This window comes from Anastrepha obliqua, chromosome 3, assembly GCF_027943255.1.
Source record: "Anastrepha obliqua isolate idAnaObli1 chromosome 3, idAnaObli1_1.0, whole genome shotgun sequence".
Classification (NCBI taxonomy): domain Eukaryota; kingdom Metazoa; phylum Arthropoda; class Insecta; order Diptera; family Tephritidae; genus Anastrepha; species Anastrepha obliqua.
Genome location: NC_072894.1, coordinates 89,508,037 through 89,522,807, shown reverse-complemented (window position 1 = coordinate 89,522,807; position 14,771 = coordinate 89,508,037). Strand labels below are relative to the sequence as shown.

Below are 14,771 nucleotides of genomic sequence, written 5' to 3'. Positions count from 1 at the left end.
ATTTTCATTAAAATATACCCAAATGTTATACGTATACACATATATATTTAAGTTCAAACTGCATTTACAGTTAAAGCATGAAGCTGTAAAAGAAAAAAAACGATTAAATTTTTGAATTCACTAGTCGAATATCGCAGACGATGGAACGATGAGCTGTATGAGCTTTACGACGACATAGACATAGCGCAGGGAATAAAGATCCAGCGGTTACGTTGGCTGGGTCATGTTGTCCGAATACAAACGCTCCGGCTTTGAAAGTATTCGATGCGGTACCAGCTGGTGGTAGCAGAGGAAGAGGGCGGCCTCCACTGCGTTGGAAAGATCACGTGGAGAAGGACTTGGCTTCACTTGGTGTATCCAACTGGCGCCGGTTAGCACGAGAAAGAAACGACTGGCGCGCTTTCTTAAACTCGGCCAAAATCGCGTAAGCGGTTATAGCGCCAATTAAGAAGAAGAAGAAGTCAAATTTACTAAGATCCAAATTTTCTTAAACCCGTCCACAATTCGATTTTTATCCGTATTTTATCTGCGCAACGGTGGCCAAGTGGCACAAATAGACAACGACTCTGTTCATTCACTTCTAATAATCTAGCATTTTAATAGCTAAGAAATATAACTGGATTAATACGATAAAATGTGAAATAATAGGAATCGGAACAACTCACTATTGCACTTAAATTCGACGGTATTTGTAGTAGTAGTTACAATTAAGCAAATTACCAAATACGTTCTTGCTCAAAAACTTCCCAGAATATGTTCATATTACAAGTATATTCAACTATGCCAACGTTTGATTCAGCTCTCGAAACATTTCTGGAACTATATTTTCGGTATAGCCATCAGAGCCGTCTTGGAATTTTCCATAACTTCCTTTCGGGTCTTAAAACGCGTTTCCAATAGTTGTGTTTTAACTCGATCAAACAGAAACAAAATCTCAGGGAGCCATGTTAGGTTATTTGATGGCTTGTGGATTGATTAATGGCTTTTGATTCGTTCTTGGTCAAAAATTTACGGATAATGATGGCACTGTGCAACGATGTCTTATCATAATGCAAAAACTACGAAATGTTTTCACACAAAGACGGCTCGAAAACTTTCGACGGAGTGGGAGCGGGTATTTACTGCTCAAAACTAGGGATAAGGCAGCATATCAACTCAACAATTAATATATACATACGTGGACAGTCAAGTAGAGTCAAGTCACCGCTGTTAAAGCTAATTCTAATAACGTCTAGTATTTTAACCATTGCTATCGAGCAACTGTGACTTTGTTTGAAGCCAGATTGTAGTCGAGAGAGAAGACTATTGTCCTGTACAAATGATGCAATTTGCGTGGCCATCAAGTTTTCGCAAATTTTGATAGGTCTATAGTCAGCAGCCTTCCGGAGGCATCGCACCAACGAAAACAATTTTCACTCTGGTCATCACGTAGTCGAATATTGGAAAGTGAACAAAATCTACGACTTGCACATGAATCATTAGCCTTGAAATATGCTTCGATTAAGAACACACGTTGTTCATCCGTTCTCTGCAACATCGTAACTAAATAACCCACAGGAACAACGAAGCAAATGCGGTACCGTCCCCTCCGATACGCTCAGCGGTTAAGACGAATCTCTAAATTTAAAATCTAACTCTGCCACCGGACACCCTGTACATGCATATAAACACACATACTAGTGCATTACTCATGGGAGTTACCCCAGGACATCGATTAAATCTCATATGGAAGCCATCTAGACTTCCACTGGAAGCTGACAGACCAGATGATACAACAAAAAATTATGTTACAACCGAAAACCACAAAATTAATTTATACTTTCATATAATTTGCTCGTCTGCCCGGAATTGCAAAGTTAGCTGGTCGGTTAGGTAATCAAAAATAGACAGCTGACGCCAAACCGCAACGAAAACATGTCCCACGTACCTACACACGTACATACATATGTAGATTTGTACACATACACATATACATGAAAAAGTACACACACTTACATGTTGTTTATAATGTGCATGTGTTAAATAATTGAAAAGTGCGAATATTTAAATTTCTTTTCAGATATGACAACAGAAAATAATTTGCGAAATTTGTATATGAGAAAAGAAGTAAATGCGGTTACAATAACATTTTTTTATGAATATAAGAAAAACCGGGCACTGGTACTTTAGAATGTATTTTGATATTAGACCAATAAACAAAAAACGTCAAAATTAAACAAATAGATGAAGGGTACAGTGCATTGAAACCAAGGTACTGCCAAATGGATGCTAATTAATTTTGATGTGGTTAAAAAGAAGAGTGGGCTTGAAATGGCATTCGTTAGAGAATTTGAGTTTTCGAAACCGGCTGTTGTAATATTTTTCTTCCCACAGAGCACGGAGATCTCAAATGACGAACTTCTCGCGACAATCAGAAATTATGTTGGTACACCGCGTCCTAGTAGTCGATGGCGAGTCCTTGTGCAAGCTGTCAGAATCAAAAGGTAAGATCGAATATATCTTGTTATCGATGGCGAAGTTCAGGCAGTGAAGAGCACAATGAACACTCTACAGGCGGTGCCGGTAGCCAGTACGAGCACAGCCAAGGGTGCTGAGGATACAATGTCCTATGTAGTGGACACCGAGAGGCCATCTACTAGCAAAGCTGCGAAGAAAGACAGAATGCGCCCAAGATCCTCAGCCGGCACACTAAGGCTCCGCAAAATTCGAGACAAAATCATGCGGGTGAACACAGGGACCGACCGAACAAGGATCCATGAGGCACGAAGCTCCCAAACGCCAGAAATTAGTATGATCCCTTGAAGGTCCTACAAGCGAATCTGCACCATGCCACACGAGCATCGGACACCGTGTGCAAAATATTTGCCGAAAAAAATTATACTTAGCTCTAATACAAAAGCCACGGTCAAATGGTGGTCAAATAAAATACTAAGTAATAAGAGATGTAAGTTGGTATCTTATAAATGCCCGAGGCTGAGGGTAACGACTATAATTGATAATAACACTAATTACTTCCCCATCTCAAAGTTCAATAGACAGGATCTCACAGCAAACCTGGTGGATATTTCAACGAAAAGAGAAATAGACGAAATCGTGTGTGCACCCAGCCATTTTTCAGGAGTCCCTACTGGCATACCTTTCAAAAAAGAGATGCAAGAGCTATTTGGGCACTGCCAACAACCCAACCTCCAATTTGTGATCAGATGTGATGCTAATGCACATCATGCTGCCTGGGGTAGCTCGGGTGTAAACAACAGAGGTGAGTCTTCACTGAATTATCTTTTAAGTAAGAAAACAAATATGAGTAATAAACGAACCAAACCTAACTTTGTTAACGAAGTTAGACAAGATGTACTTGGCCTCACTCAAGTAGCACTTTCATCTCTAATTTTATTAAAAATTGGCATGATGAAGCTTCTCTGTTACACACCTATGCATAAGATTTAATTTACCTGGAAAATCGGACTTAGGATAAGAAGAAGGTAAATTGGAAACTGTGTAAAGAAATACTTATAGCTGGAGCGGACTTGAACGCCTCAAATTTTTATCGAATTCTTTTCGAACAAAAAACAACTTTTTTCAGTTTAGACATACTGGTTTCTGAACAAATTTAAGACTTAATAACAATAATAATAATTTTGTATCTGTAGTGTGCCCAATGGCCGACACTTCGACCTACAAGGTCTTTTGTGTCCTACTACATGTTTTAGAAGTAATTAATACTAGACCTATTGACTGACACTGCTACCATAAATACTTTCTAGCATGTTCTATTTAACCTAGAGGGACATAAATGCAAAAATTGGCAATTCTTTGAGTATTGTCCCAACTACATATTTACTTTGCATTTAGATTCTGCCCAGTTGATACAACTGGACCCCTGTATTTATAACGAGTTGATCAGCAATTTCATTGCCTTTTATTCCAGAGTGATCCGAAGCTCCCTAAGTTGCTTTTGGTTGTTAAGACATTCGTACACTAGTTTCGATTTCACAGAATGTGAAGCTAGTGCTTTTAATGCAACTCGACTGTACGAGTATATAGCTATGTTGCCCTTGAATTTTAGCCTGAACAGCGTAAGCCAGTGCCCATTGGTTCGGAGATTTTCGTGTTTGGACCACAGATTCATTCAATAAATCATTTCAGAGTCTATACCCCATGTTGTGACCCCCCACGTGACTCTAGTGGTTTTTTCTACCATCGCTTAGAAGAGAGAGTTCCAATTTAGACGTTCATCTGAGATAAAACCTAGATATTTTACTTCGTAGCTTCTAGCAGTTCCTTCTACAATTATTCTACCATATTCCAACTTTAATTTGTTTTTAATAAGAAAAAAATTGTTTACCCACAAATAATCCTTCAGCACAACACCAGTCTGATATGATGATCAGCACTTGCTTCACGACTTTGGAAATTGTACCTCCAAATTTGCCTGACACAATGACCGTAACATCGTCAGCACTTCCAATGGCATCAAACCATGTCTCCTGTAGTTTTATTAAGAGATCGTCAATGTCTAAAGACCACAGAAGTGATGAAAAAACTCCCCCTTGTGAATGCCTTTCATTGCCTCGACTGAGACAGTTTCAGCCCTTGGAGATGAGCTAATTATTATACTGCCAAGCATCGGTGTATCGATTTTCTTATGAGCTATTTCCACTAAGCAATAATCGGTATTACCAAAGCGCCTTCAATATCTAAGACAGCCTTCAATATTGAATACATAAGCTTTTAGAGGCTTATTTGTTAACATTTTTAATCTTAGGCCTATTTTAATGACGTTTGAAGAAATAATAGCGATTAATATTATATTAAAGAATCGATTTATTTTACCTCAATTTTATAATGTGTCACAAATAAAAACCTGAGCAAGCCATTATAACAGGAATGCAGTCCATCACGAAATATGGATTTACAAAATAATGTTACTAACGGTTCCCAACTAGACGAAGTCATTTAACTTCAAAATTCAAGCTACCAGCGGTAACATGGGTGCCACGTGAGATGCGATTGCTCTAGCACGACTGAAACTAAGATTCCCTATGCTTACGCACGTAGTTCTTACTTAGAGGCGTGTGCGGGTTTTGGTTGCAGGAAAATAACTACCTAAATCAACGTGAAAGTCTCACAATATGTATACGTTGAGAGACAACCCCATAGCCGCAGGGTATTCTTGTCTTAGAACACATTGCTATACACAAGAGCGTTTAAGGCCCCGTAAATCAATAAACACAGTAATTCAGCAAATATTTCGTCGATAAAGTAGAATTGTCTGGCTGTGGGGCCAAATATTTCTTCCCTGCCTACCCTGGCATTGAAGTTGGCAAGGACGATTTTGATATCGTGACGCGACAGCACAAATACAAGCGATCTTTAGTCGCTTATTTTTAGTATCATACTTCTCTTACACTACAGTGGGTGCGTAAACAAGAACTATATATTTATACAATTAGCTCATACATCCTTTGTTGTATGTTTCGTTGAACTTCTCCTCCAATTTGTCATAAGTGCGGCTTGATGTTGTCCCACAAATGGAGAGGTCTACAGTATTATGCCACCACCGAGCGGCAGACCGTTTTTTATGAGGAGCTCGGGGGTTTGCCATTGATTAAATAATTTTTGCTTCAAAGAAGGCCAATCGAGACTGATTATTGGGAGTCATTTAAAGCTGGGATATTGAATGGGATATATTGTTTTTATTGGGGGGTCAAAATTGCAGTCCGAAACTCTACCGAAACGAAATTAAAACTTTGTATGCTGATTCCGAAAAAAGCAAACCAAATGTTCAAAAAACAAATTATCGTATTTGAAAACTTTTAATGAAAGTATTCTTTGCTGTTCCAATGTTCGATGAAATCCGAGTCAATATTCATTCGCTTCTCTTTATAAGTCCCGGGAAATGTTTTTCGGATTTCATCCTTAAGCTAAAGAGAACCTTCATCAGATGACAAACCGCTACTTCAAAAAGCAAATGAGCTTTGCGTTGAAGATTTACCAAATCTGAGAAATCTTTACTACCTGATTGATTGATTTGGTAAAAAGCGATTCTAGATGTTTACAATAACATTAATTGTTTTGAAAATCATAGAAAAACAACAGCTTTCAAATTATCCATGCCTCTAAGTAGTCGTTTGAGATGGGTTCGGGCAGAATTTACCTTATTCTATTTATCCCTTATATATGCGATATAACACCACATTCATAATTTTATTTTTTAAGCAGCGATCATTGTCTGTTCTTCACACCACCTAAAACTTGTTTAATAATCACGCAATCAGGGGTTTTGAGCTGAAGCGCCACCTCCATTTATTGTAAAGATTAGCCAATATCCGTATTAACAAACTTTAACGCTAACAAGTGAAGTAATGTCAACATAGCCATAATGTCTACGTTAATCACATTTTTTGTTATGAAAGTACGCTCAAACTATATAATAGGACTATGAATAAGTTCGTGCGGTTTTACAACAGATGGCGTAACTTGATTATTATTCCATCGATCCACATTTCCAAACATTCATTGGAGAGCTACTGTCGTAAGGCACAAACGTCAGTATAAGTTTTTTATTTGAAGCGTAAACAACAATATTTTTACCACACTTGAAAATGTCGAATTTCGTGCCAAATAATGTGTTTTTGCGGGGAATTCTTCTTCATTATTTTAATATGAAGAAAAAAGCAGCCGAAAGTCATCGTATCTTGGTGGAAGTTTATGGTGAGCATGCTCTAGCTGAGCGAACGTGCCAGAAGTGGTTTGCACGCTTTAAAAGTGGTGATTTTGGCTTGGAAGACGAAGAACGCGAGGGTGCGCCGCCAAAGTTCATGGATACCGAATTGGAGGAATTGCTCGATCAAGATCCGGCTCAAACGCAAGAAGAGGTTGCAAAAACTTTGGGAGTTGATCAATCAACCATTTCCAAACGTTTAAAAGCCATGGGAATGATCCGAAAGGTAGGCCATTGGGTGCCGTATGAATTGAAGCCAAGAGACGTTGAACGCCGTTTTATGGCATGCGAACAACTGCTTCAACGGCACAAAAGAAAGGGTTTTTTGCATCGAATTGTGACTGGCGATGAAAAGTGGGTCCATTACGACAATCCAAAACGTCGGGCAACGTATGGATACCCTGGCCATGCTTCAACATCGACGTCGGCGCAGAATATTCATGGCCTGAAGGTTATGCTGTGTATCTGGTGGGACCAGCTGGGTGTTGTGTATTATGAGCTACTGAAACCGAATGAAACGATTACGGGGGATGTCTACCGACGACAATTGATGCGTTTGAGCCGAGCACTGCGAGAAAAACGGCCGCAATACGCCGATAGACACGACAAAGTTATTTTGCAACATGACAATGCTCGGCCACATGTTGCACAAGTGGTCAAAACATACTTAGAAACGCTCAAATGGGATGTCCTACCCCACCCGCCGTATAGTCCAGACCTTGCGCCATCCGATTACTATCTCTTCCGATCGATGCAACATGGCCTGGCTGACCAGCACTTCCGTAATTACGATGAAGTCAAAAAATGGATCGATTCGTGGATTGCGGCAAAACCGACCGAATTTTTCACAAAAGGAATCCGTGAATTGCCAGAAAGATGGGAAAAAGTAGTAGTAAGCGATGGACAATACTTTGAATATTAAATTTGTAACCATTTTACGTCAATAAATTTTCAAATTTGGAAAAAAAACCGCACGAACTTATTCATAGTCCTATTACCTATAAGGGACCGCAGCTAGTTTTTGTCTCGCTCTTTGAATCGGAATGGCACAATACCAACAAATTATTTACTTTAGAAATTTAGAAATCAAAACGAATCAATTGGTACTAAATTTATTTCAAAATAAATTTAAGTCAACCTTAACACTTTATAAGGGACTTTTTTTCAAAAAGTTAAAAAAGACAAAAAGTGATAACTGTTGTTTTGGGTAACTGATTAACTGCCTTTAAAGCCCGTTTTTCATTGTCATATACCATTATCGAAATTTCTATATTATATGTAATATCTAATAATTCTATATCTAAAAAATAGCTTTCGCGCGAGAAAAAGGTGTAACCATACTCGCTTGCGGCGAATCTTGCACGATAACTTTGTTGTTGCTTTCACATGCAAATTTTTTCGACAAGTGAGCCAAGCAGAGAAGTGGCGAATAGAGGAGGCCTTAAATAATGTTCCAAAGACAAGTGAGTAGTTTGACTTAAAATTTTACAATGCCGAGGGGGCACCTGGTAAATATTTTTTGAAAAAACAATAGGGGAACAATGATAGAAGATATGCCCCTGTAATAACATTGCCCAACAGTGGTTACTCAACACGAACTTAGGTCCCAGACCAATTTAGCCGAAGGCAATATTAACCGAGAGGGCCGATATTTTTTGTTTTGTTCACGAGGAGAAAAAACTTAGATAAACCCAATGTTTACAGATTTCGCACACAGATTTGGAACACATTATATAAGTACATATTTTACGCCACCTCCGAAAAACAGATGGTTGTTTTTATGAGAAGCTTTTTCATGCCACAAATGCACTCAGAGGTTTACCATTGCCTGCCAAGGGACTACCGCTAATAGAAAACACTTTTTCATCATTTTACTCTTTCACCGAGATTCGAACCTACGTTCTCTATGAATTTCGAATGGTAGTCACGCACCAACCCATGCGGCTACGGCAGCTGCCAAGATACACTGCATAGAGTTAATTTTATATTATTTTAAGAAAGAGAATTATTTCAGAATAAAAATTTATTACATTTTGATAAAAATGTTGAACTTATTAAAATACTATTCACCTATTTTTTCATTCAACTGAATTCAATTGCTTATAGGAATATGGGTGGCAGTACCACAGATCCGTTGACTCATTTTTCCAGGATGAGGTAATATGTAGCTTCTTTCTTTTTTAAGGGACAGTGATGGATTACCGGCTACGATGAGCAGATATTTTCCCCCGCAGCAGAAACTTCCTGAACTGAGTCCATTTTAATGGTTAAAATTTAAGTATAGATACAAATATTAACAATATTAATAATAACAATACACAAATTTTCGACTTCGATCAGCGCATGAAAGGTCAATAAAAATCGACGCACTTTTTATAATCCGATTGTTCTACAACGAGCAAAAGAGTGTTCACTTTACCATGCATGAAATGCACCGAAAATCTGCCCATTGCACTGAAGGTGAGATCCTAGCTTTAGATTATCAGTTTTCGTTCAGAGTGTAAGCATATACGAGTGATAAAAGGTTTCCCATAGACGTCCTCGACCTTTGACAAAAATAATAATTTATCGCTAAGTTTAGCCAGGGAAAGGTACACGATTAGACGATTCTTAAAACTTATTATCAAGATCAGCACTCTATTCGCCAATCATCTTCCGTCAAGAGACATATTTCTGTTTAAGTCATATCGTAGCGATCAAAATTATGGATGATAAAAATGCGTTTGTGGCTTAGGATGGACAGTTTCCCGAGGGCTTTCCATCTCCTGTGGTGGCGACCTTCTCTGGCCACTTAGATGGTATGACTTAACGGCTTTAGATTATTTTCTGTGAAGCTACGAGAAATCTCTGGTCTATGCAAACAGACGACAAACGTTTGCCGCCATGAAGGCTGCATACTCATAACTTGCGTTCATCATGAAATTGATTCCCATTTATGCGAAGATAGTGTTTCACTGGGATGTGTCACCTATTAAAAAGCACCAGCGGCCATTTTCATGAAATTACATTTAACACCAAATTTATCAAACGCGTGTGAAAAAAGTCAATTATAGTACTTACCCTGTTTGTTTTATTTAATTTCAAAGTTCGAGCGCTCTTACTGAATTACCCTATACGTTCACGTGCAAATGCCTTTTCTGAAGTTAGTGAGGTGTAGCAAAGAAAGGAAAACGAAGCAAAACAATGAGGAAATCTGATTACGAAAGGGTTAAAGTCAAATAAAGCAAAGTTGGTCTAATTTGTGGAGAGCTTAAATGAAACAACCAACAGCTGAGGCAGCAACCAAAGCAAAGCTGCGAGGAAGCAAGTAGCCGAATGAGTTATAAGCTGGATATATGCAGAAAGAAGGCAGTGGAAACTACACAATGAGACAATAAGGCTAAAAGACAACAAAACACAAAACACTAAGAGGCAAAAATACAATGGTGACTCCGGCATCCTGTGTTGGTCTGCAATTGCGGTTAAAATCGAAACACCATCCTCGGGTCGTAAAATCGATTGAATTGACAAGGAAGGGGAAAAGGCATAGAGTGCGTCGGCAAGCATTCAAATGTATACTCGTAAATGTGTGTGTGCGTCCATACGAACTGGATTTTGGTATTAGTGAATTACACAGTAACTATGCGGGCAGAGGTTTGCGCAAATTACAAGTAAAGTGAACAAGTATTAACCGTAGCCATTTGAGAATGCTATTAAATTAGTATTAGTAGTATATATATGTATGTACCTTAAAAAATGCTCCCACAATTTCTCAGATACCTAAATATTTCCATGCATTTAGCCATAGATATAGAAAAAGTACAAATTCAAAAAACAAATTGTAACACTTTATCTCAGTTGCTTTCAAGAATTTTCGGAAACACAAAATCTCATCAAAAAGTGACCTTAAGATTATTTTACTCAAGGAATGGGGAAAAATACTTGTCGAATTTTTACCGTAGTGGTTTTTTACTTGAATCGCCCGGAAACATATAAGGTGAATCCGATGGCTGTTGAATAGTATTCGTTTCGTTCTTCATCAAGAGCTCACGCAAGTATTTTTAACGCAAAATTCAAATTCATTTTTAAAACTGTAAAAAATCGAGAACACGTGCAGGTTCAGATTTGCTCAAGGCGGCGTAACTTTTACAAATGTTAAGCAATGGGGATACAATTTTGGTCATGGTTTAATCACAGAAATAGCAACCTAACAAAACCAATTGTCTTAGAGCATTACTTGGCGGTTGTTCGGGGAACTTTTTGATCAGGCTGGTATATTCATACACCACTACTAGTCAAAAGAAAAATACTTTTGTGAACAATGAATTCTGATATTTCTTACGTATTGTTGATTAACAATTATTTTCAAGTTTTCTGGATCTATTTATGTTATTATAAATTTAACCTTAATAACTTGTGCTCAAATGTCAAAATGCCGTGTAAAGTATCCCTTTAACATTTTTGTTCCCAATATTTCGCCATAAGTTCTCATGCATACATACATACTAGGTGCGCAACTAAGTTCTAAGTTCTTTTGATGAAAATACAACTTTATTCTGAAAACATGATTACAATTGAATCATTGAAAGTATTGCCCATCCCTGGCTACTACTTTTTCCCATCTTTCTGGTGGATCTCGTATACCGTCGCGGTAAAACTGTTCATCTTTTGAGGCTATCCACGGATCAAGCCAGTTTTTGATGTCTTCATATGAATGGAACTGCTGGTCAGCTAGACCATGTGCCATCGATCGCAACAGGTGATAATCGGACGGCGCAATATCTGGATAACATGGCGGGTGGGGTAGGATTTCCCATTTCGGTGTTTCCAGGCAGGTTTTAACGGGTTTGGAACGTGAGGCCGAGCGTTGTCATGCTGTTGAATCACTTTCTCATGCTTCTCCGCGTATTGTGGCCGCTTCTCGCGCTGTGATGTGCTTAATCGCATCAATTGAAGTCGATACCGATCCCCAGTGATAGTTTCGCTTAGTTTTAACAGTTCATAATAAATAACACCAACTTGGTCCCACCAAATACATAGTATAACCTTCGCAGCGTGAATATTCGGCCGAGCCGACGACGGACGAGCATGACAGGGTAATCGTGCAGTCCCCATGACTTCCTTTTCTTTTCTCCCGTCACAATGCTATGAAGAAAACCCTTCCTTTTTTGCCGCTGGAGCAGTTGTTCACAGGCGAAAAAACGATGTTTAACATCCCTTGGTTTTAATTCATAAGGAACCCAAGTCTCCTGTTTCTGAATCAATCCCAAAGCATGCAATCGTTTGGAAATGGATTGGCGGGTATTTCCTAATACTGAAGCAAGCTCTTCTTGAGTTTGACATGGATCCTCACTAAGCACTGCCTCCAATTCAGCGTCGTCGAAGGTTTTTGGACTTCTTTCACGCGGACGGTCATCAGCATTAAAATCACCGTCTTTGAAGCGACCGAACCAGTCTCGGCACGTTGTTTCACTTAAAGCAGCAACTCCATAAACTATTTGTAGCTCTCGATGCGCTTCAGCCGCCGTTTTTTTCGAATGAAAGAGGAAAATCAACACTTCCCGCAAATGACGATTATTCGGCAAAAAATCCGACATTTTCACAAAACCAAAAGTATATAATACCAAAGAAAAATCACTAATGTGTCGAAGCAGTTTGTTTACCATATGTCTAAGGTTGGTTAATGGTTATGTTAGAATCGACTAGCACACACTGCGGCATCTATTGACAAACAGCGCACCTAATACATACATACGATTAATACAATTTAATCACACAAAACCCCGCTTAGCGTAGGTATACATTAACATATCTATATATAAGACCAAACCTACCAGAGCGGTCAAATGGCCGCTTTTGAGACTTTGTTCAAAATTACTGAATTCCAGGTTTTTATTTTTCTTGAACTTACTGCACGACTTTTTTTATAGGGTGATCAATTAAGAGGAGTTTTATTCATTTGCGTTTTTTTTACAGATCGCGCGCGAGTTGTGGCAAACTGTCATCGTGGATTTGTTGAACAGCGTCTACAAATTGTTCAACTGTATTATGAAAATCAGCGTTCTGTGCCATACAGCTCGTGAAACAATGACTTTATTGAGAAGTCATTTCGGAGAGCAGCTGATTTCACGTTTAGGACCTGTGAGTTGGCCACCAAGATCTTGTGATATCACACCTTTGGACTTTTTTCTTTGGGGATTCGTGAAGTCCAAGGTCTATGCTGATAAACCAGCTATGATTGAAGCTCTGGAAGCCAACATTACGCGTGTTATTCACGACATACCAGTCGAAATGCTCGAACGAGTGATTGAAAATTGGACCTTCAGAATGGACCACCTTAAGCGTAGTTGCGGCCAACATTTCAATGAAGTCATATTCAAAAAGTAAATGTCAAAGAATGTCCTTTCAAATGATAAATAAAGGTTTTGAACATAATTTACATTTTTGTTTTTTTTTTTAACTATTGAAAAAAGCACCTCATGATTGATCACCCTATATAATGTATAGCTGTGTAATTTTTCAATATATATTTCTCTTCTTCTTTCGTTTTTCCTGATAATAATATAATATGTACTCAACCGTTGTCTACCCTGAGAGGCCTTTTGATCGCTAGAATATGAAATTTTATGAAGTTATCTACATTGAAATCTCAAACTTAACACAAACACAGTAGTTTTCCAAGAAAATGTCATCCGATTGTGTTCTAGGAAAACGCCATGGCTTACAGTTTGTTTTATGCTGAGTACAGAGCTACTGCTATTAACTCACGAGGTGAGGCAAAATAGCGATCATTCAAATTAGATCCCAAGGTATGGAACGCATTTATATAAAATAAATGCTAAAAAACTGCTACAAACCAGGTGAAGATATTACTATTGATGAACAACTACTTGCGAGAAATCAAGATACCGATTTACGCAATATATGCCCAATAAACCCGATAAGTTCGGAATCAAGTTTTGATTGGCATCGAACGTTGAAAGTAAATATATTGTGAATGGATTTCTATATTTGAAAAAATATGAGACGAGGCCATCAGCAAAACCACTTAGTGAATTTGTTGTTCTCAAACTCACTGAACCATTTATTGGGTGCGGACGAAATATAACCACTGATACTTTTTTAAGAGCACATTTTTAGCAACAAAACTTTTATCAAAAAGAATTACCTTAGTAGGAACTATTCGAGCAAATAAGAGAGAATTGCCCTCTAACAATTTACAAAAGCAAACCGAACAAAAAAGTTCTCTTACTAAATTCGAAGCATAAGGGAGAAAGGATGTCGCGACAAAATTTTTTTCTATTGGCAGATGAACTAGCCACCGAATACGGCGGTTCACATAAAAAGGACGAAAAGCCTGACAAATTGAATATTGCAAAAAAAATAAAACCCCAAACATTTGTTCTACATGTAAAAAATATGTTTGTGGAAAATCTTTACGGGAGAGACCCTCCATCTGTAAAAAGTGTGACAATGAATAAATTTTATTTTAGTTTGAATAAGGATATGTACTATATCTAAATTAGTGAAGTAACATATAAGTTTTCAGTTTCGAGTTTGCTTCTAAAAATTAACTCCTAAAGCCCGAAAAATAAATGTTTTTTAATTATTATATGAAAATTATTTTTTAATTATTGTTAATTACAATCAATTGGAAAAGACTATAATGTTTATTTCAAAGGCGGTCATTTGACCGTCATCGGTAGAAATAGGTATATATAATATGCCGGTAGGTTTAGTGTTAAAATAACTGTACTCACCTCGATCTCCGCGTCGTGGGATCTTTCATAACCATAGCCTCTGATATATCACCGAACCTGCTAAAGTAGTCTCGTAAGCTTTCTGAAAAACAAAAACAAAGTGATCAGAACTAATGATTGCACAAACTCGCAATAAATAAATAAATGAATAATAAAAGTCAATAGTAGCTTCAACATGTGGACAGCAGATGCTGGCCTGTTAATCGGAGTGTCATAGAGCGCCTGAAGTCAAAATTGGCCAAAGCTACAAAATGGAGCCAATTGTGAAGTGCCATAACTCACAAGTATTGAGGGAATGTAGCGGCAGT

At 38.0% G+C, this 14,771-nt stretch overlaps 1 long non-coding RNA gene across 1 annotated transcript in view; it reads right to left on the bottom strand.

Annotated features, from left to right (window-relative positions):
* LOC129241639 (uncharacterized) overlaps positions 1–14,548 on the bottom strand; it is a 69,417-nt gene extending 54,869 nt beyond the window's left edge. Inside the window, exon 1 of the long non-coding RNA XR_008582149.1 lies at positions 14,464–14,548. This is a non-coding gene — a long non-coding RNA (uncharacterized LOC129241639). The remainder of the gene's footprint in view (positions 1–14,463) is intronic.
* Positions 14,549–14,771: the final 223 nt, after the last annotated feature.